At 36.5% G+C, this 22,407-nt stretch overlaps 1 protein-coding gene across 4 annotated transcripts in view; it reads left to right on the top strand.

The window, feature by feature from the left end:
* LOC307191209 (uncharacterized protein) overlaps positions 1–22,407 on the top strand; it is a 773,147-nt gene that overhangs the window by 342,765 nt on the left and 407,975 nt on the right. The gene's annotated exons all lie outside the window — the stretch shown is intronic.

Below are 22,407 nucleotides of genomic sequence, written 5' to 3'. Positions count from 1 at the left end.
ATTGTGTCTTAAAAGGATTTATAGAAGGACAGTAATATAAAGTCTGTGATAGGAAATTAGGAGAAATCTTTAACCTGGTCTCAAAGTTTTCCTGCTCAAGCCCAGTGGTGTTCAGAATTTGGTTTCATCAGCAGGGGTGAAAATTACAATCATGCATGGAAACTAAATCTTTTTTTTAGGTAGAACATGTAAAAGGCAAAAACAATTGGTAATGCCTTCCCTGACAGTTACTGTGACAGTCATGAAGGCTGTACAGCACTGCTAAAGTATTTATTTGACATTTATTAAACAGAGTTTAATGGTAGTGAAATTTTAATCTAATTCATCAATTTAATAGTTTTCATGAAAATGCTCCATTTATTTAGAAGCTCTATGTATCTTTCCTATTCTCACTAATCATTTTTGTTCATTTGCTATCGACTTAGGTTGTTTTGAAATAGTGCATTAGAATCAGAAGAATATAGTTTCATAAAGCATTATCATTAAAAACCTATCTAGATTAAGATGTAGTAAGTAATTATAATTTTACAGGGTTATTTTTTCATTTGTCTCAATGAGGGTAAATCATTAGGCCTGAGAAACCATCCGTATGGATCTATAGATACATGCCAGAAGCCATCTTTGGAAACATAATCATACATTATTATGAAGCCCCAATTTATAATGGGTTTTCTTCTAAAAAAAACTTTAGTAGTAATCTCTTCTAATGAACATGATAAATCTGATCATCATCAAGGGAGTTTTAGCTTCAGATTTCTTTACCAAAGCAGTAGAACCCCTAGGATAAAATAATAAGTAGACAAATGATGTTGTTCTGCTCCTTTAGGATAGATATTTTGTACCTGAGCTATTTCTAGTGCTGAACTAAATTCAAATATCCAAATTAACAAGTAATCAGTAAGGTCCTGGCACTTTGAAGATTTGAGCTTATATCGATTTTTATTTCTGCTGACTGTGTTTTCACTGCCTGGGTGTAGGGTGGTTGAAGGCGTATATCTGTCTTTCCATCTGTGAAGACCTCAAGAATGGCCATAAGGAGAAAGAGACGATTTTTAAATATGAATTTAACTGATGTGACTATTTCATGATAAAATGACAATTTGTGGCATTATTAATTTCTGACAACTTTTTGTGAAGTTGTACAATGGGTCTAGGCTGAGGTACTCTGTAATCATCTTAGATAGATTGCTTCTGAAGGAAGTTGTGTTGATTCTGGTGTGTCTTCAGAGATGGCCAACTGGATGGTTATGAAGTACCATTGTATGACATCCTTGACCATATAGCCACTCTGTAGAAACAATATTATCAGTACCCAGGATTTCTTGGATGTAAACTGATAATCATGATTACAAAATTCTCACTGTAATATAAATTAAATAGCAGCTTACTCATTTACACTGAGGAACATTGCCATCAGGTAGAACAGACATCAGATGGTCCAGTGTTCTTCTGTTTTAAAGAGAAATTTTCATGTGAAGCTGAATTATCAAAATTTTAAAACAATGCAAGAGAAATTATTTATAAGATAGGAATATTAAAGATCTTCAGACTTTATGCATAGAATTATATCTGTCTCCATAACAAGGATAGATTTGCTAGGTAGGTATACTTTTCCATCTTAGCCATGGGGGAAATTTCCTTCCTCAATCATGTTTTGGTAGATTTTCTCAATATCCAGTGGCCTGCTGATAAATGTTTAACAAACTGGCTCTTGAGGAAAAAATCCTAATTTGTAGTGTGTGCCAATTTCTGTGGTATACATATTATCACCATGGCTAAATTCAAGTTACTAATATCACTGAATGTACAGCTGGGAACAGATGTACACAGCCCAGCTCTCACAAGCCAGCCTCAGCTGGCTCTGTCAAACCAGTGCAATGTCTGTCTTTCAGGTACCACTTTGTAAGCCTACACTACTGAAAAATTATTATTCTACTAAGGGGTATTTTTAAAAATATATTAAATATATCCAATTATAATCATATCTTAATCTTTTGAACCTTAAAATGACTTTTTTTCTGAGCTATCATATCCTCATTTTACGGTTTAATTTTCAGAAGTACTTCTTATTTTCAAATTCTTGGGGAGCTCTTGGTAATTGATTCCATGTATTCTCTACTCCAGACTTTCTATTGTGTTTTCCTAATACCACCTACATCAGAATCTCTGAGAAAGGGGACTTAGAATCAGCATTTTAACAAATTCCTTCAGAGAAAGATTGTTAAACTTTGAGAATTTCTGTTCTAAAGACCTGCCTTTTCCTTAAAGACAAAAGTTTATTTTAACATATGGTAGACAAAAATGCAGTCAAAATAGAAGTGGGTAATGGGACAGTAAGCAGTGGTGAGAAGTTAGTTTTGGGAGTTCATGAAAATGTAATCTTGATGGGCTTGACTTTGTTGAATAAGGACTTAGTTATAGAAGGTTTTCTTTTCTCTAGTTTTGTCATCTAGTAAACATTTGATTTATGGTGGTAATTCTCAATTGTCAGGTACAGCAGAATCCCCTGGTGAGGTTAAATTTGTATGTAATTATTCCACATGATGCTAATAAGCAGCTAGGGTTGAGAACCACTTCCAGCAGGAATCCCAAATTTTCTTCGCTCATGACACTCACAGTTTTTTCCTGGTACCCCTGTGTCAGTAAACAAAACAAAACACCTAAGAGTTCTGTTTGAGTATTAGTTCTAAGCATCTTAATACATATTTACATCTAACAACCTAACAGTACGTTGAAAAGTTAATTGTTGAAAAGAAGTTGAAAGACTAAAATAATATTTCTGTTACTTTCTCAAATAACCAACATTATTTACCGATGGGATGTGTGCACCTTGTGGGCAATGCACAGCTCCTCGGAACTTGGTTTCAGGTTTGAGACCTCCATCCTTTTTTCCTGTTCCACATTGATTTTCTCACTGTACTTGCCTTTGAAGAAATTAGTAATATCTGAGCTCTGAAGAGAGATGATGCCATTGAAAGAAATATAGTGTGATCATGAGCTGGTAGTTTCTGTTTCTCTTGAAAACATAAAATATATCAGAGTGCTCTTTGTAGCTCTCTGGGGCACCTTGGCACACAATTTGGAAACCAGAGACTTATAGAACAAATTTTATGAGAATGGCCAAATCAATTTTAAAAATCCCAAAACACAGTGATAAAAGGCAAAAAGAACTTGATGAGAGCCAGGATTACTTGTTAAGTTTTGCTTTTCTCAATTTTTCAATGATAAAGATGGTGATAATGATGATAAAAGTAACTGACATTTAATGGGAACTAGCTATGTACTAATCACTACATTTTATATATTTTCCCAATTAATTTTTAGTAAGAAATCTAAGAAGTAGGTGCAGTTTCCCTAGTTTTTAGGTATGAAAATTGAGGCTTAGAGCTTTAGCTACACCCCACCTAGTAGGTGGCACAGGTGAATAGGGAAGGTCATTTATTTGTGAATTCATCTTGATAGGAATATGACTTAATCGTGAAGAATAGAATTGGTGGTGAGTCTGTGGTCTCAGTATAAGCAGGCAGATTATAAAGTAACGCAGTGAGAAAACAAAGAATTCCTGGCATAAATACGGGTCTTGGTAGAACTGGATGGAAAAAACAATCACAAAATCCCACTAGTTTGGATACACATGTCTTTGAGTGTGTGTATATGTGTGCATGCACGTGCACATGCAAGTACATACATAATTACTAGATATTACATACATACACACACATTCATAACTACCAAATATTATTTGGCTAGGGTTATGTCCAATTGCAAATGAGAATTAGAAGAGGCAAAATGGTGTAAAACTAAATGTTAGAAGGGGAAAGGATGGGTAACAGTAGGAAAAGGGAAGGGATGGGAGAGGACAGAGTAATGACAGCAGCTCCTATCATCTTGCACCTTCCTGATCTCTCTATCACTATTGCCCTTTACTTGCAATATTAAAATTCTTAAATATTTCTCTTCAGCTATACCCTGTCTCAAGCCTACTGTTAAATTTCAACACAAAGAGTTTGGACTAAGGACTTTGCTCTTCTCTTTAAAATGTCTCTTTCTTCTTGGGAGCTTTGTGTTACTTCCCACGTGTTAGGTTGGGTTCCAGAGCTAAAAATGCAGAGTTCTTGAGTTGCCTGCGTACTGCTGACAAGCCTGTAATGACAAGTGCTAATTTGTATCTATGAAGGAAAATCAGGGGGGAAAAAAGGCATGTAATGTCAGAAATATGAGGATATATACTTTAATTAAATCAGTGAAGACCCTCCGGAGCCTCTGTTCTAAAGTTTCTCTATTTGTCATTAGGCTGGAAAATAACAATAAGAAATTACATGTTGTCTACTCTCTCCTCCATTTCTTCCCTGCCTTCTCCTCACCCCAAAAAGATATTATCTTAGTCATTAGGCTCGTGGGACATATGCTGTTAGGCTGCATATGTATGGGAAATTGACCCATTTCTAAGAACCATGAGATGCTTTTTCTCACACTTCCCTATATACACTCTCATGCTTCATCCTGTCTTCACTGCTTGACTGGGTGACCTTTTGCACTTATGTATCCCTTAATTTAATGAGCACAATCCCTGGTACATAACAATCATCTAATAAATATGTTTTGGATGAATTAATAAAATCCAACCCATATAGTTGTATGCTATGGTCTAAATAGTTTATGTAATATATCTTAAGTTACACCTCTTTAATTGAGCAACTGCAGGTCAGATTTACCCTGCTCAGACAAAATTATCTAATGGCTATTGAAAAAATTGTCTAACCAGACTCTCTTCCTCCAATATATCAGCCTCTCTGATCGTCATACTTTAATCAGCTTATCTCCAGCAGTAAGTGCTGCATGACTCAGTCTACTCTGCACTCTAGCTGCAATTGACTACTTTCTCTGCTGTTCTCTTAGTCTGGGAATTTCTGATCACTTCTGTCATTCTTCCCCTCTTTGCTTTCTCTTACCACCTGTCAAACCCCTATTCCTCCTGGAAAGTTAGTGTAGACATGCTCTTGTAGGAGAGGAAAAGTAATTTTCCCTCTTCCCTTTTAGGTATTGGCTGAGAACTTCCTATAATAAAAAGAAAGATTAACAGGAAACAAACAGAAGTTTAATAACATGAATACCTCCTGTATACATGGGAGATACCCAGAAAAACTAAGTAACTCCCTGAAATGGCCCAAGTCACCACCTTAAATACCATCTCCAGCTAGAGACAGAAGATGTTGAATAGGGGAAAAGGTTAGTCATGGGAGGTTATTAACTAAAGCACAGTAAACAAGGATAAGGTTCTAATGCAGATTTAAGTCCTTGTTTTCTCCATTGATAAGAGTTTCTAGAGATTTAGACATTCTCCTCTTCCTAATGCAGAAAGAGAAGCATCTGTACAAATGGATATTTTTCCTATAAATGTTAATGTCTCTCACAAAAAGATAACTACTACTTGGTTTTTAGAGCTTCTCCCTTGTTTGCTGTTTGTTTTTGTTTTGTTTTGTTTTTAACAACCAGGTCAAAATAATCTTTATGCTAAAGGGGCATATTTTGGGGTGGCATATTCTGCTCCACTTCACTCTCTTTCTCTTAGCCTTCACTGAACTATGTGGTTTTAATCACTCTCCCCTTTTACTATCAAGAGGCCTTTGCTTTCACATTTCACATAGCGTTTGTTTTACTTTTTGCTCTGGATGGGTTTTTACATAAGAGTTAAAATGTTTGTTGAATGGGTGAATGAATGTTCTATTGGTCACTGTTAAGCAGAGTATAAATCATGTAATTTCCAACTCTGTTTCATTTAATAGTGGGTGGGAAAATACCTGCTTTAAGTTGTCACTATTTGAGGTAATTCTTTGTAGTCTAACTGGAGAAAAATTATGAAGCCATGTCTGATGCCACAGTGCTAGATTCTACTTTTCTCTCAAAGACTAATGAAAGCTAATTTTTTGGAAGAGTAGTATTATCCACTGCTTTTTTGTTTTTGTTTTGTTTTCTCTTATATATTGAAGGAGAGCAAAGTATCTACCACAAAATATACCACTTCGGCAAATTGATTATTTTGAATTAAAGTTACTTAAGAAACAACAAGTACAAGAAGGACACTCTGATTCTTCTTTGTCCTCCTAAAAGCAGAAAATAAATCTCATGTGAAAGGTACCCTCTCTGTACCAGGAGGTAAAGCGACAGTCTTATCATGAGAGACAGGGAATTCAAGGCTGAGAAGCCTGTATAAACCTGTTACTTCTTCACTAATTAGCTACCTAAGACCCAAACCCTTTTATTTTGTCAATTCCTCACAAATTTATTTTTTGTCTAAAAGATATAAAAGCTGCCTGCTTTGCTCACTTCTTTGAGCCTCATATCTTTGGGTATCCTGTGTGTACAAAATTAAATTTGCTTTTCTTCTGTTAATTTGTCCTATGTCAATTTAATTATTAGACCAGCCAAACAACCTAGAAGGGAAGAAGGAAAATGTTTTCCTCCCCTACTATATATAATACATATATATGTTTATATATATATATGTATGTTTTTATATATATATATATATATATATATATATATAGTCAATGTAGACCTGCTCCCCAGTTATGTTTTTCTCTTTCCTATTCTATTCTTCAATCTGTAGGTGAGTAAAATTTGCCACCCCAAAATGTGTTTCTTTGGTATGAGGGTTAATTTACGCTGATTATTTTTAAGAAACAGAGGCTAGGAAGTCTTTATTTTTACCTCTCCCTTAGCTGCCTAAAGAATTGAAATAAAGGGCCTGTTGACTGAAAAAAAAAAAGCACAAGGTGAGAATTGTGAGTTAAGTTTTATTTGGGGCAAAATTACAACCATGGCCCAGGAGACAGCCTCTCAGATTGCTCTGAGGAACTGCTCCGGAGGAGGTAGTGGGGAAGGTCAGCACATGTATGATTTTGGTGAAGCGGGTATTTGTGCAATGAGGCACACATTTCATAAGAAGAGTGCCCCTAGTCATGAGGAGCAAATGCCTCCGTTAATGATTTTAGTGCTTTTCTAGATATGAGAAGATGCAAGAAATTGGGCTCATAAAATCTTTTTCTGAAAATATCTAACTATCTGAAGGTCTTTTCTGCCAGTTTTTCCCAGAGGACAGAGTACCTCATTCCCGATCTCTACCCTGAACTTATTTCAGGGTGTGTCGAAGGTCAGCAAAGGCAGTGGCTAGTGACGTAATCCTTGTAGAGGCAGATGGCAAGTGACAGTTTTTAGTTGGCAGTCCTGTTCCTGGAATAGAGCTATCACCAGAGATATCTGTAATGAATATGGGCTAGGTGTGGTGGGGAAAACTTGGCAGGGCCTGGAGATCAGAGTGCACTCTGTGTCCCATTGTCTCTGCCTAGCCCAGCAAACATCTATTTACCAAACATTTGTTTTTCCTTCTCCCTGTGAATTGCCTTCCTCCTCTTTGAAGTCCCAAACCACTACCCCCAACACCCTCTTTGGTCTTTAGCTGAAGATGGTGTTTAAGGTGAAGATTTCAGCCATTTGGTGAGTTAGTTTTCCCGGGTCCTTCCCATGTATACGCGTTATTAAAATTGTGTTTGATTTTCTCCTGTTAATCTGTTTCATGCCAATTTAATGAAGACCAGCCAGAAGAACCTAGGACCCTAGGGCAGAGGAAAATTTCTTCCTCTCTGACAAATCTTATCCCTGCTCCCAGCAACTCATGCGTTGTTCAAATGCTATTTCTCCTGTCAGATGACGTTTTATAAAAGCAGCAAGGTAACTGGGCTTCTTGAATATATAGAGTCTCTATTTTTTTTAAATATAGTGGTAGAGATATTTACTTTGTAAATAAGAGAACTTTGAAAGAGGATGTTCAATATATCGCTAGCTATATGTGGCCCAAATGGTAAACGTAGATTGAAGTTGATTGCATCCCTTGACGTGTCTTTCCACATATTCCTTTTGTGTATGATAATGCCACTAGTAGGTAGTGGAGGCGTGGAGGGGACCTGAATAAGTAATTATGCTAATTTGCTGCATGCAGGAACAGAGCAAATGTGCCCTTCTGCATTTACCATGTTAGAGGTGAAAAGTGATGGGGAGTTTGCTTAGAAATACATGATAAAAAGGAAAATTGATCTTTGTCTGTGTTTGTCCTCTTTTGTTGTTGTGGGAACAATATTGAATGCTTTCTTGAAACTACTGATCAATTGCTATGTTCCTCCTGACAATCCTTTCTGTCACTGTTTGATACTCTTTTATCTCTTAGTACATGCTATATTAGTACTGTTCATTTGCTCAGACAGTTTTTGAGTGCTTACCTGTAGTCCACACTGCACTAGGTGTTATGGGGAGTAAATATAAGTACAGAAGAAGAAAAAATATAGTTTCTGCCTTAAAGAAGACATTAGTCTTTCTCTACCCAACACAACCTGACTGTTGAAAGCTCTTTAACGTGATTATGAGGAATGAAGTAAATATATATTTTGTCATCTAAGTAGAAATACATAACATCTGTATTTAAAACTCTACTAAAAAATTATCTTCCACAATTATCCTTCTTTCCAACAAGTTGTTCCTGATTTCTTTAAAAATATAACACTAAAATTCAACATTCTTTAAGATAATGTAATGGTTTTGCCACATCAACTCCATTATTATTAATCATCTTAAAAAAATGTGTTGCATTACAGTAAATTTTTTATCCTTTTTTGGAAAGTATGATTGATTTTACTAAGCATGACTTTTTTTTTTTTTTGCGGTACGTGGGCCTCTCACCGCTGCAGCCTCTCTTGTTGCAGAGCACAGGCTCCAGACACAGAGGCCCAGCGGCCACGGCTCACGGGCCCAGCCGCCCCGTGGCACGCGGGATCCTCCCGGACCGGGGCAAGAACCCGTGTCCCCTGCATCGGCAGGCGGACCCCCAACCACTGCGCCACCAGGGAAGCCCCAGCATGACTTTTATAATTGTGACAGAAATAAAATAATCTCAAAGAACCTCTGACAGTGATCCATCTAACAAAGAAATGAACCAGTAGGAAGAGGGCAGGGCAAAAACCTGGGTTGGTCAGACTTTGAGAATTTAGTAAACAAGAATATAATGAACAGAGAAAAGAGGTACTTGAAGTCAGCTGCTGTACAGACTTCCAGGAGACAGGCAAATGAAGAGAAATTTTAGGATAAATTTAGAATTCATGCTGTACATTGACCCTGCTCCTTCTCTCTTCTACCCTTACCACAGCACTGCTTCCTATCAATAAACGAATACATACTTAAGTTGCTTTTAATACATTTAAGATGAAAATAAACACAATCAATTACAAGGTAGAACTGTATATTAGGGTTATTTCGATGCCAAAAAAATGGAAAAACACTTTACTTATATGATATTAAACAGGAGTCTGCAGCTTTTGTGATTATTTAGTAATCAAGTAATGGCCCTTTTACTTCTCTAAAAATGTTAAAGAAAAACCCAGCCAATACTTATGAAAAATACTTTTATTTTAAACAAGTAGAAAACATACCTAGGTCTTCAGAGATTTTGATGTAATAGTCTGTGTGTGGCCCAAGCAGCTATTTTCCAAAAGCTCCTCAGGTGATTTTAATGAGCATGTGTTAACTGGAACTCCTGCTGAGTCGTCTGATAGCTTTCATGTAGGAGGAAATTGCCAGAAAAGGTGACTTCATATATACAATGGAATATTACTCAGCCATAAAAAGAAATGAAATTGAGCTATTTGTAATGAAGTGGATGGACCTAGAGTCTGTCATACAGAGTGAAGTAAGTCAGAAAGAGAAAGACAAATACCATATGCTAACACATATATATGGAATCTAAGAAAAAAAAAATGTCATGAAGAACCTAGGGGTAAGACAGGAATAAAGCCATGGACCTACTAGAGAATGGACTTGAGGATATGGGGAGGGGGAAGGGTAAGCTGTGACAAAGCGAGAGAGAGGCATGGACATATATACACTACCAAATGTAAAATAGATAGCTAGTGGGAAGCAGCCGCATAGCACAGGGAGATCAGCTCGGTGCTTTGTGACCACCTAGAGGGGTGGGATAGGGAGGGTGGGAGGGAGGGAGACGCAAGAGGGAAGAGATATGGGAACATATGTATATGTATAACTGATTCACTTTGTTATAAAGCAGAAACGAACACACCATTGTGAAGCAATTATACTGCAATAAAGATGTAAAAAAAAAAGAATAAGCCTATTAAGCCACTACAAGAAGAAAAAAAAAGAAGTGACTGGGCTGGATGTAAAATGGCAGTGGACGAAGTTTGCCTACTTAGTAAACTTATGCAATCTTTAACAAATATTGAAACCGATATTTTGGTGAATTTTCATTTGTGTTTTAATTAATTGAATTGTTCACATGCTTTTCTTTTCTAAATATTTTTATAGTTTCTGTCTTCATTGACATCTTTACAAACCCCCCTTCTCCTACTCCAAAACTGTATAGCTATTACCCTATGTTCTGTTGTGGTGTTTTCTATGTAGTGTCAGTCTGTAGCTTTGTGTCTGAGCTGGCAGAAGGAGGCAGGGTGAAGGAATGAGTGCCAGTTATCATTAAATTTTGAAATCATGCTAGCTTTACAAAATGAACTGATATTTCTGTTTGCTGTAACAGTTTAAAGAACGTAAGACTTTTTTTTGAAAGTTTGAAAGAATTCTCTAGTAATCCAACTGGATTTACCTTTGTACTGTAACTATTGTTCTATAATTATTTTTCAAATTTTGACTCTCATGATATTCAAAGTCTGCCTTTTCACTAATCATTTTAAATTAACTGTATCATTAAATTATTCATTTCATACATACTTTCAAAATACTGATTTATGTGTATTTTCTTATAATGTCTTTGTTCCAAATATAGTCACATTCCTTTGCATTTTTAATGTTAAATACTTTTCTTTTTTCTTTTTTTTTTCTAATTTTCTTTGCCAGCAATTCTCCCAGTTCATCAATCTTTTCAGAGAACTAAGTCTTTGAGTTACCTTTTTTTAACTGCATTTTCCCCATATACTAATTGATTTTAAAAAAAGTCTATGTCATTGAAGTTTTCATTTTAAGATATAAAAATGAAAACAAATATGCTGTAGGTAATATTAAAAGTTAACTTATAAAACCTTTATCTTTACAGTATTTTTATATTATCACAAGTTAATAGACATTGCCCCCAAATTTATAGTTATAAACTCTTCACTATGTTTTTGTAGTGTTTCTTGATTGGTTGGTCTCTCTCTCTCTCTCTCTCTCTCTCTCTCTCTCTCTCTCTCTCTCTTCTCTCTCTCTCTCTGTGGTCTAAGTTTAATGTTTTTTATTACCACTCAAATGTGATTTAAAAATTTTTTAATGTTTTTGTGTGTACATATGTGAACATGCATATGCAAGTGTATTAATTTTCATGTAGGTAAATTCAGACAATGTGTTTTTAATAATTTAACCAAGCCAAATATGAAATCAAAATCATATAGTGTGACCCCACACAATAAAACCACAGAATTTAAAAGTTCAGCAGTTCTCACTTTTCACATTCATATTCCTTGCAAATATTTCATATAGCATCACTTAATACTTTCCTTGTTTGTACTTGTAATTTTAAAATTCTTGTTATATCATGCTCTTTCCTTCCATCAATCAAATACCACAGTGATTTACCACTAGTTAGTTAAGGGCACATCACTCACTCCAAATCACTCCATCAAACTCAGTACTCAGAAGTGCTTTGTTATATAAAACATTTGTACGTTCATATATGCATACCAATATGCACAGTTCAAACCAGTTAGGTGCTCTCTGGGCATAGTTTTTAAATATTGGGGACATAGAAAATGTATAGTTAAATATTTGCTTTAGAGTTGAGAATGCTGAGACTCAGAGATTTTGATTACTCACCAAATATCACACATATTGGTCATAGGCCAAGAATAAACTATCTCTAGTTCTCAGTTGTTTAATTTGCCATGCAGAGTCATGGGTGAATAAATAATTATAAATGTATATATAGTAGTTGAAAACATTTAAAAGAAGGAGATTCCCCAAAGTTCCTAGAGACATTGTATTAGTGCTAACCAACAAATTAGAAATGAAACTTCAAGTAAAGTAGTAACTTTTCTGTTTGTGTGATATGATCATTATAGTTCTAATCAAATTTAATTTAAGCCAAATTATCCTCAGATTCTCTTTTTCCTGCTATTGTCTTATAATTTCATTGCTTTTTGTTTTCTGTTTGGTCCCTTGAGGTCAAATTTTTATGCAGTTGATAATTTTATTGATTAACCAGAGCACTCTGTTAATTTTTTGATATTTCATCAATAATATGAAAATACCAGAGCTCTATATCATGTCTTAAGATTCTGTCAGTGTTATTTAGACTCAAGTAATACATATGGACTCAGTTTCTCTAAGTATAAGAATTCCAAATGTGACCAGATGAAAGAGTATGTTAGAAAATATATACATATATATGCTAAAAACATAAGGGAATTTTAAAATGTCACTAGCTGTGTCTGTGTGTCTTTAATATTAACTAATTTACTAGTTAAATATGCCATTATTCCTTTACCCAGAAGAGTCACTGTAAAATGTATTCGCTGGCATTTTCTATAACTTAGTATTTAATTAAGTCTTTGGATTGAAATTTACTTATAAAATGCAACCCTGATTCCCTGGATAACTTGTACAACTCTTTTTCTCTCTCTTTCTGTATGGCTATCTGTCCCTATTCTTTCTGTCTCTGTCTGTCTCTACATTTTTGGTATTTATGCTTCCTTCCAAAAATTCTCATGAGAAAAAGAGGATATATAAAAGGAGGAGCAAGTGTGAAGACAAGGTCCATAGTATGACTTTTTTTACTTCATTAAATGGTCAATTATATTAATTGATATTTTCCAAAATGTTGGAATAGGTTACCTTTAAGCTTCACGTGAAGTTAAAACATGAAGATAACAAAAAGTTAATTAATATTCATGTAATTTCCGGTATTACTATCAGAGGTTTTAGCAATATTAATATACCAAGCCACAGCTTTCATCAGTATGGCAAAGTTAGATATCGAAAGGTCCCAGCCACGAACGTGACTCATTTTTTGTCAAATTCATCCGAGAGCCAAAATAAGATTCTGGAGTTGCATTCGCTAGTTTTCAAAAAAAAAAAAAAAGGTGTAGATGCACACTTTGGCAGTGATAGACTGTATTCCCCAGTTGCCAAAGTTATTTACAGTTGACAGTCTGACACAAATATAGATTAAATACAAGCTCTAACAGCATTCAGTTTCGAAAAATCATTTTTTTCTTGATTCTCAGCCAGTTAGTGATGTAAAACCTGTCTGTGTCAAAAATAAAAGATTTGAATAGGGCTACAATGAGGAGGGTTAAACCTGGATAATTCGACAAGTGCATTAAGACCATATATCAGGTTTAAATGCCTGCCATTATTTGGGTGGATTCTGATTTACCTTTTGATTCATCACTTTTCAAATGCAAAGTAATTGTAAGATTCCAAACTTTTGACCTTTACAAATGTCAAAAGAGGGAAAAATACTTTCTACAATGCCAATAGGTGGTTTCTTTCCAAATTATGTAGTGATTTGTTTCTTTACCTTAGTTCAGAACACCTTTTGTGTGTGTGTGTGTGTGTGTGTGTGTGTGTGTGTGTGTGTGTGTGGTACGCGGGCCTCTCACTGCCGCGGCCTCTCCCGTCGCGGAGCACAGGCTCCGGACGCGCAGGCTCAGCGGCCATGGCTCACGGGACCAGTCGCCCCGCGGCATGTGGGATCCTCCCAGACCGGGACACGAACCCGTGTCCCCTGCATCAGCAGGCAGACTCTCAACCACTGCGCCACCCGGGAAGCCCCAGAACACTTTTGATAGCAAACTAGATTCCCTTAAAATAAAACAAAACCAGAAACAACTTTTTCTCAGTTGGATTATTTTGATAGCCCTGGGTGAATAAGAATCAATTTACCTAGGGGAACCCTTGGTCATGGTTTGCCTGGCAAAGGTCTGGTTTATGCCAGTTTCCTGGCATGATTATTAATAGTGTCCCTTTCAGACTCAAAATTGAACCAGCTTGGATGATAAATTATATGACCACTGTATTACCAATTCTATCAGTCAAGGTTCTCCAGAGAAACAGAACCAGTAGGCTATATAGATACATAGAGATTTATTTCAAAGAAATGATTTTAAGCTATTGGAAGGGGCTGGCAAGTTTGAAATCTATAGACAAACAGTCCAGAAACTCTGGGGCAGGATCTGAAGCTGCACTGTTAAGGAAGAATTTATTCTTTTTCAAGGAAATCTCAGTTTTGCTGTTAAGGCCTTTCAACCATTTGGATGAAGCCCACCAGCATCATCAAGAAAAACCTCCTTTACTTTAGGTCAACTAATTGTAAATCTTAACTACATCTACAATGTACCTTTACAGCAACACCTCTAATAGTGTTTGATTGAATAGCTGGTCACTATAGCCTAGCCAAGTTGGCACATACCACTAACCATCTCACAAATCGATCTGGTTTACGAAAATTCATTTCTATACACTAACAGTGAACTACCAGAAAATAAGAAAATAATCCCATTTGCAATAGCATCAAAGAGAATAAAATACATAGGAATAAATTTAACCAAGGGGTGAAAAGTCTGTACTCTGTTGCTTGTTTGGAATGGTGGTACAGAAATTAAAGTTGGCTACAAAAGAGGAAAACCTTAGCCTTTTTGTGCCATGTATTCCTCATGTCTTCACTGGAAAACCTGTATCTTTCTGCATAGCTCACATATGCTTTGGGGAAATATCTTGGCCTTCTACTTGTATCCTTTGTAAGTTAAAAACTATCTTGTCTAAGGTGGCCTGACACTAGAGAAAGTTGGCAGCTTTGATGCAGTAAGTTGCTGATTAGGACAGAGATGGTCTCTCTGATAGTGCAGGTCTTTCAGTAGGGTACACTTAGCCTGTTTTGTTGTTTGTTTGTTTTTTGGTTTGGTTGTTTATTTTGTTTGTTTTGTTTTTATTAGCATTATAATCTAGACTGTGATGTCTGCCCAAAAAACATGTTCACAACTGTGTCTGACTTTGATGTTGGTGGTCTGGCTGTGTTCCTTGGTCTGTTGGTAGGTACCCATAGTCTTGCAATTCTATTTGGGATATGAATTGAAAAAAGACCTCAGGGTAAAACTGCCTGAGTAGCTGAATATAGGGGCTTCCCTGGTGGCACAGTGGTTGGGAATTCCCCTGCCAATGCAGGGGATGTGGGTTTGAGCCCTGGTCTGGGAGGATCCCACGTGCCACGGAGCAACTAAGCCCGTGTGCCACAACTACTGAGCCCGCGCTCTGGAGCCCACGAGCCACAACTACTGAGCCCACACACCACAACTACTGAAGCCCACATGCCTAGAGCCTGTTGCTCTGCAGCAAGAGAGGCCACAGCAGTGAGAAGCCCATGCATTGCAATGGAGAGTATGCCTCGCTCACCGCAACTAGAGAGGGCCTGCGCGCAGCAGCGAAGACCCAATGCAGCCAAAAAAGTAAATAAATTAAAAAAAAAAAAGCTAAGTATAAAACCAGTGTAAATGCATGATCTCCTGGCTTCCTTGTACTCTGGGAAACTTTAATTTTGTCCCCTAGGGCCATACAAGGGAATGCTTGAGATGATGGCAATATTCAGTCTCACTCATCCTTGCCTTTCCTCCAGGCTGGTCATTCCAGGGACAGGAAATGCAGTTGTTGAAAAAAGTCACTGCTCTCTGGAAAAAAGTTGTGCTACTCCTTTGGATGAGGCCAGAGTAGAGCTGCTGTGTCCTGTGTATGCTGTTCTCTATAAAATACTATACATAGAAGAAGTCTGACTAGCCTGAAGCCACCATGTAAAGAGAGCTGTGGTGGACCACATAGAGGCAGAAAGAGTGGCTAAAGAGCCACAGCTCTTAGCATCTTCCCAGCCAGTCATGAGAAGTATTAGTGAAGAAGCCTCCAAAGAAGACCCTACCCCAACCACCATTTAATTAAAACCCAATGTAATCCCCAGAAACAGTTGCCTAGCTGAGCCCTGTGACCTCAGGTTTGTGAACAAAATGGATGATGTTGTTTCAAACCACCACTTGGGAGTGATTTGGTATACAGCATAGGTAATCAGAACTAGCAACTGGATAGAAACAAAGACTAAGTTAAGGTAGTGGTCCTTGAGATGGATCCAAGTGGACACATCAAGTTATTAAGAAGGAAGATCCATCCATGTAGAGTCAAAATATAAGGACAAAATATATGCCCAGCCTTGGAGTCAACCAGTCTCATCTACTTGTTTTGTGAATAACAGTGCATTTAAAAATTCATATTAAATAACTAACTCCCTTGTTTGAATTTCAGATTTATCAAGCAAATTTAGCAAATGGCTCTAAGTAGCTGAACTTCTAATTACTATAATTCCTTGTTGGAGATTAACACTTTGAAATGCTGGGTTTTTTTGTTTGTTTTTTTGTGTGGTACGCAAGCCTCTCACTGTCGTGGCCTCTCCCATTGCAGAGCACAGGCTCCGGATGCACAGGCTCAGTGGCCATGGCTCATGGGCCCAGCTGCTCCGTGGCACGTGGGATCTTCCCGGACCGGGGCACGACCCGTGTCCCCTGCATCGGCGGCGGGCTCTCAACCGCTGCGGCACCAGGGAAGCCCTGGAATTCTGCTTTTATACATCAGTTTAAATATAACGTAGTAGGACCCTGCCTAAAAAAGAAAGAAATCAGGCCTATGTTGTGAACTCCAACTCTTTATAAATTCTAATGCTTAATTAGAAAAATATAAACAGTATTTTGCTGTTTTATGATAATTATTAAAATGAGAACCACAATTAGGAAGAGAGGAGGTTTTTTTCTTCCTTTAAAAATATAGTGGCAAACCCTTGAGTCAGAAACCCTACATTACCTTACAGAATTGGTAAGATAATACCAATAAAACGGCAGAGTCAGCTATTCACGGGGTAGGATTAAAGACAACCAAAGTAAGTTTAACGGAAATGAAGAAATTAACATCACCTTTTACCTGTAATCTAAACTAATTATAAGTTTCGACAAGTGTACAGGCATTTCTTTGGTAAAGAATTGGAAACTAGGGTACTTCTCTGGTGGTTCAGTGGTTAAGATTCCATGCTTCAATGCAGGGGGCATGGATTTTATCACTGGTAGGGGAAATAAGATCCCGCATACTGTGTGGCGTGCCCCACCCCCAAAATTAATTATAATAGTGGTTACCTCTTGGGGAGGTATTACTATAGGTTATTTTTACTTTCTCCTTTATATATTTCAGTACTTTCTGGTATTTTTAAACACTTTTGTATAATTAATTTTGTCTTAATATTTTTAAAAATAAATTGCTATTTTTGTTTTGGAAAAAAAAAAAAGAAACTATGGGAATGTGGCATAGGCCCCTTTCTGTCTTTACACCTATTTTATACCCTGTTTTATACCCCTAGATTTCATGTTCTATTTTCAAAATTTATAGAACTCCCCAGAAACTGGCCTACTATATCAGATTATTTTAGTTTACCAAAAGGAGAAAACTGAAACAAATATTTTTATTTCTGTCCTCTTTGAAAACATTTCAGTTGGTTCGTGAAGAGAGTGTGAAAAGCAGCTTTTGACCATAATTTGTGAATCAATATCTCTGTATTTGAACATAGTAGAATTTGAACAGAATCACAGTTAACAGTAGTGTTTAGTTTCCGTTGTCCTGCTATTTCTTCTCTCTTCTGAAATTGCCTTTTCTTACCCATGTCTCAAAATCATCTAAAGAAAATCTTAAAATTATTTCAAAGCCCACTCTTATTGCAAGCCTAAAATCAAATTTGAGATTATCAGATTAAGGCAATCCACAGTCACCATCAACCTTGTGAGATTTGCCTACTTCCAAATGCAATGCTTTCACTTGAGTTTCCATTAGTTTTCCTATGCCCAATACTCCTAGCCATTTAGATAGCCATCTATTTATCTACACAGCAATGAAAAATTGAGTCTTTCTTACCCTGAGGTATGTAAATTTCTCAAATTTATATAAATTCCAATGAGACACTGCTTTCCAGAAAGACATTCCAGTCTGATATTTGTGCTTGGAGTTTATAGAAAGCAGAGAGAGCTATTACTAGGCAGACAGTATAGATTATTTCTATAATGAGGTACCCTGTGTTTTCTTCACTTGTGATATAGCCATTGCTGAGTGATGTCTGATTTATATGACATAAGTAGCTTTTATAAATCTTAATTTCTTTGATCACTTTTTCTCAGAAAAATACCACAGGGGGAAATTAAGGTTTTTCTCTGTCAGTATGTAAACTCAGTAAATGATTCAGATACACAACCAAGGATTCCAATCAGGATCCCAGAGCTCTCAGAAATCCTGGTCAAGATGAAATGTATAGGAGCTTGGTCAGAAGATGATCAAATGCTTGTGTTGCACTTTGAATTAATAAGGGAAAGCAAAATGGGTTGTCACTTCTTTAATACATAGTGGTTCAGAATTCCTTCAGAATCTTTCTACAGTATAATCTAAAGCAGTGTCATCTCAAACTTTGTTTCTTTGTAGTTTAGTTTGCCTTAATATTACAATTGTTTTTGATAAAAGTACTTGTCTACTTGACAACCTTGGTAGAAAAAACAGAAAATGGAAAACAGATATAAGAGTGACAATGAGAAAGAAGCAAGGAAAAGTAAGGTGATTAACGGAGAATTTAGAATTTGTAGGCTTAGCTCAAGACCCTCAAGGGCCAATTAAGCCAGATAATATTTATAATTCAAACTACAGTTGCAAACCATAGTTTTCATCCTCTCTAGAAGTTTCAGTAGTCATTCTCAACAGAGTGTAAGGAATAAGTGAAGATTTTTAAGTTAAAAAGGTTAATATGTGTTTGGAAATATTTCCTTCTGAAAAGATTGTTTTTTTTGGAATTCAGAAAACAGCCCTAAGGAAGACATAGAAAAGCTAAGAAAGGAGAAAAAAAGAGTTGGTCAGTATAAATCTCATTCCACACAACTACCTTCTAATTAGGTATTGGAGTATCTGCTCTTTAATAAGGATTCTGGGATTCTATCTATTTCTCACCTGAATACTTTGCTACCTTATTTAATTTCTTAACTCATCCTACTTGTTTCTATATGTTTTGGTGTTAAATTATTTAGCTTAGTTATCACTAGATAATTCTTTCTAAAGTCTGCTTTAGTCATGTGATCTTCTGCTTTGAAAGCTACAATGGCTCTACTCTGCCAATAAAATAAAGGCTCCTCTGCTGGGCATCTTTCTTCATGTGAAGCCCTAGCTCACAGGCCCCATCTTTAACACAAGCCCTACACTCTGTTCCAGTTGTGCTCAAAGCTGGACTGGCAGCTTAACATCACCTGGGAACATTTTAGAAATGGAATTTCTGAGACCCCATTCCAGACCTATTGAGTCAGACACTCTGGCAGTGGGGCCTAGCAATCAGTGTATAACACGACTTTTTCTTTCTTTTTTTTTTAAATTTTTATCGGAGTATAGTTGATTTACAATGTTGTGTTAGTTTCAGGTGTACAGCAAAGTTAATGAGTTATACATATACATATATCCTCTCTTTTTATTAAGATTCTTTTCCCATATAGGCCATTACAGAGTATAGAGTAGTGTTCCCTGTGCTATACAGCAGGTTCTTATGAGTTATCTATTTTATATGTAGTAGTGTGTATATGTCAATCCCAATCTCCCGATTTATCCCTCCCCCCACCCATCCCCTGGTAGCCATAAGTTTGTTTTCTACATCCGTGACTCTACTTTTGTTTCGTAAATAAGTTCATTTGTACCCTTTTTTTTAGATTCCGTGTATAAGCAATATCATATGGTATTTGTCTTTCTGTGTCTGACTTACTTCACCTAATATGACGATCTCTAGGTCCATCCATGTTGCTGCAAATGGCATTATTTTAACACATCTTTTACGTGATTCTGCTATGTGTTTAAGTACACTAAAGTCTGAGAACCACTGCTGCTCTAGCTCCTAAATGTATATCATGTGCTCTGACTAAAGTAATTTCCTCATCCTCCTACTTCATCCATCATCATCTTCTTATCACCAATTGCAACATTTCCTAAACTTCATTGATTTTTCATATTTTCCATATTCCTGGAACACCTGTATTATACCTTTCTGTTTTTTAAGTTTTGTGCATATTTTATGAAAATTTACATTAAATTTTTAAAAAAATGAAACTGCATCAATAATAGTATTAAAGTCAGTAGATCTGATTATAAATAAAATGTGATTGTGAAAATAAATATAATATCCAGGGCTTACGGATGGGGGGTGGGCGTTAGAAAGGGAGGTGAGTGTAGTTTTCAAAGGGCAAGAACGAAGAAACCTTGTTTCGAAAGAACTTTTCTGCATCTTGACTATGGTGGTAGGTGCATAAGTCTACACATGTGATAACATTGCATAGAACTGATTACACATGTGCACACACACGAGTACAAGTAAAATGGGAAATTTTTCAATAAGATAGGTGAATTGCATTGACATCAGTATCCTGGTTATGAGTGGAAACTGTATTATAATTTTACAAGATATCACCGTGGAGGGGAACTGAGTAAAGGGTATGTGGGAATCTCTGCATTATTGTCATGGAAATAACAGGCTATTTCGGAGAGATTACTTGTATCTCAATAACACCAATGTTATGTATAAATGCATGAATCAGATAGTGATTGAGCTATCAATCTACAGACCTTGAAAAAGGCTCAAATAAGGGAGAATCTCTGGCTAGACAGAAGCAGATTATGTAGATGATTCCAACCTGTGTACACAAATTCATGCAACTCAGCTTTTTTGTGTTAAGCAGAGAAAAATGATCAAATCTGATTAAGGGTGGAAGGTATAATTGATACTAAGCAGTATGTTTGCTAATTATCTTTTCTCTCCCTTGAGTACAGCGAACAAAGACCAAGTGAGCCATCCTAGTATCATATAGCTATAGGCTCATAAAAGGGGAAATAAGGTCATGTGTATTGTATTTTATGCACTTTAAATAACAGAGAGACATTCCCTTGACTATGTAAAATCTGATGGGAAAACATTCATTGCTTTCTGTCCTCTGGAAGGTTTATAGCTATGGAGAGTGTGAAGGCTAAGGGAACTATGCAAAGCACAGAATCTCTGTGTGTTTCCAGTGTTTGGTTGCTGTGAGAACTCTCTGGTGGGAGCTCCCACAAATGCTGCCAGGAAAGAAAGCAGCGTAGACTTTTCTAATTAAAAGAGCCCCTTGTTTTAGGAAGCATATCAATGAAGCCCTTGGTTTAAATTCTATTTGAACAGCTACCTTGTAATTTGGAATGCTCATCAGGAACTATGTGTCATTAAGCACCACAATGAGACTTTGTAAAGGATCCATTTTAGAAATTACATTCTACTCTCTACTTGTCTTTTCCGGGAGGAGAACCCAATAGTTAGGGGGGGCAGTTACTTTACTCTTGGATTCTGCTCCTGTATTTATTATTAGTGTGAGTACAAGTGTCTTTTCTTGTTTTTGCCTTTTTAAGAAGATTTGGAAATAACATTAAAAAATTCCTAGATATACTAAATAAAATTTTAGTCCTGTATTTCAAGTCAACATTTGCTAATTGTTGGGAAGAGAATGGTTTAAATGGAATCAGGAACTTAGAGAAATGCAGTTTTAATTCATTGTATTTCTGAGTCTCAGTAAAACATTATACATGTGACATACTCACATGACTATCTTTGACACACTCCCACGTACACACATACAGTCAGATTCATATCCGTGCTTTTGTTCTCACCCTCAAAATTAGTATTCTTTGGCATTTGTCTGTGTTTCCCTTTTTTGGTCAAATTAACAAATAGTAATATCCTCCCTTGCAACTCTAAAACAAAGAATGTTGCTCACCTTCCAGTTCTCCAAGGATTAAGTCATTAGGCACTGCAGTTGCTGGTTGACAGCACACCCTCAGAGGAATCCATGATGGGGTGCTCTGGGCTTTGGAAAAAGTAGGCCCTTAGGTAGTTAGATGTATAGCTCAGGAAAATTTTTGATTAACCCGGATTTTTGCATCTTTCCATACATAGAAAAAGCACCAAATCATTAACTGAAGTAACTGTTCCTTGTGACTAGCAGTAATCTTTCACCAAGATGTATGTTTGACTGCACGTATCCCTTGGCCAAATCATATATGTTCTGGCTTCTCCCCTCCCTCCGTGGAGCAGTCCCCTCAGAGCTACTGAGAAGCTATGGCCTGGGATATAGTCCTCAGTAAGACCCTGAATAAAATTTAAACTCACAACTCTTACGTTGTGCATTTTTCTTTAAGTCAACACAACCTTTCTCTAAGAGAACACAGAAATTGACAAAACCAGTTTTTCAGTCGCAGTCATTTCTTATTCTTTTATTGATCTAGACAATCAACTTTATTTTTAATTAC

This window comes from Stenella coeruleoalba (genome assembly GCF_951394435.1).
Source record: "Stenella coeruleoalba genome assembly, chromosome: 9".
NCBI classification, from domain to species: domain Eukaryota; kingdom Metazoa; phylum Chordata; class Mammalia; order Artiodactyla; family Delphinidae; genus Stenella; species Stenella coeruleoalba.
The sequence above is the reverse complement of the archived record's forward strand: the minus strand, read 5'-3'. Positions and strand labels throughout refer to the sequence as shown.